The following is a 1,834-nucleotide window of genomic DNA, read 5'->3' as shown; positions in this document are numbered from 1 at the left end:
ATATATATATACATATAAATTCAAATTCGAAGCAACGGTCACAATTCTACTCTATATTTTTGCGGGTTATGTGTTCTTTCGTTCAATTTCTTTCATGCGTTCGTTCGATCTCTGTACACAGTCTTCACATAGGACAGACTCGTGTAGTACGCTTTCGTGGGTTAAACCCATCTCGTTTCATTTCAGGCGACGTCGGGAGCGCGTTGAAAATGTACCAGTGAAATCTCGATAGTTCTACGGATACGAATCGTCCCGAAAAAGATTTTGTCACCGCTTCGAAGCGGTGTTTCAGACGGGCGGACGTATATAAAACATATACGACACACGACACCGCCTTCCACACTCACGCTAGTTCGAACACGATTTCCATCTCTCTCGAAGACTGTTAGACGTACGTAAAATTTCTCAATATTCATAGGACCGCGACAAACGCCGACGAAGCGCCCATCATTCGCTCGTACGTATATAGGCAACAAGTGCCATCAACGCAAGCAGTTTATAAGTACGTAAACGACCCTCAGCCAGGCGTGGTCCAGGAATTGTATCCGTGGACCGCAATGTGCGTTCGAAATGTCGATGTTCATGTGTCCTGCAGTTCACACGTTGACGCGCAATTAGCTGCGTTCTTCATCGACCCACGAGCCAAGTGATCCACCGTTCAGGGTAATTTTTCCCTTTTATTCTCTCATATATAATATAATGTGTATTTGCTATCCACCACATTTTTGTGTTATATTTCGGAACAAGCCGATACCCGAAGAGCTCCAACCAGCGCGCGAAGGAGATTCGGGAGTCGTCGTACAACGACATAATTGTCCCTTAAAGAACGAGATATTTCCGTCGAAACCATATATATATGTACGAGCAAATCCAAAACCACTGTTTTCTTGCAAGTTCGACGGTCGGAGCGAATAGAACATTGAAAAGCCTTCTATCGAAGAAACACAGAGAGTATATCACCTCCAAAAACGACGGGGATATGGATATTCAAACTGGACAATTATCAACCCGATACTGGATTCGAAAAGTTTCTCTCTCCTTTCGTCGTTATTTACACCGGACGGACTCACGGCCGGCTCTAGCTGGGTGTCATATATATATATACGTCCCACGCTCATGCTGCCACTAGCGCGCAACAGAGTAGGGTGTCAATGACAACGACACAGCATTGAAACGAGCTACACAAGCCGGTCTCTCTTGATACCAATGTAAACGAGCATTAAGTTATCTTCAGACTGCCCGATATTTTCGTCCTTTGGACTTTCCCAACGATTCCTTTTTTTCTTTTTTTTTTACACACCACAGCGAAGACTTGAGGAAGCGTGATTAGCACGCTCGCATCCCTCCCTGTCCTACTACAACTGTGTGTGTGTGTGTAAAGAAAGAAAAAAGAATACATTGGCTTTCTCTCTATCGAGAAGATGGCCTACGCAACGCAGATCAAAGGCCTAATACGTGTAATATAATACGCGTCTGGCCGTGTATAAATCACGCACGAATGATCTGGTCGGGCCCAACTCTTCTCGTACGCTTATTTTTCCGTGTTGGGGCACTATCATAAAATCACACAAACCCCAACACGTGTGTGTCTTGGAAGGAAGATGGCCTACGCAACGCAGATCAAAGGCCTAATACGTGTAGTACACACGTCTGCCGTGTAAATCACGCACGAATGATCTGGTCGGGCCCAACTCTTCTCCACCACACCACATCCCAACTTTGTACATTTTTATATATTTTTGTGCGTTGGGGCACCTTCATAATCACAAACCCCAACAACACATATATCTCTCTCTCTTTGAAAGATTTGTTGTGGCCTACGCAACGCAGATCA

General features: G+C 44.8%; 1 non-coding gene across 1 annotated transcript; it reads right to left on the bottom strand.

The window, feature by feature from the left end:
• Positions 1-511: 511 nt before the first annotated feature.
• Positions 512-666, bottom strand: LOC143263236 (5.8S ribosomal RNA). The gene has a single exon (XR_013036754.1). It is a non-coding gene; the product is annotated as a 5.8S ribosomal RNA (ribosomal RNA).
• Between the last annotated feature and the right edge of the window lie 1,168 nt (positions 667-1,834).

This window comes from Megalopta genalis, unplaced genomic scaffold, assembly GCF_051020955.1.
Source record: "Megalopta genalis isolate 19385.01 unplaced genomic scaffold, iyMegGena1_principal scaffold0402, whole genome shotgun sequence".
In the NCBI taxonomy this organism is placed as follows: Eukaryota; Metazoa; Arthropoda; class Insecta; order Hymenoptera; family Halictidae; genus Megalopta; species Megalopta genalis.
The sequence above is the reverse complement of the archived record's forward strand: the minus strand, read 5'-3'. Positions and strand labels throughout refer to the sequence as shown.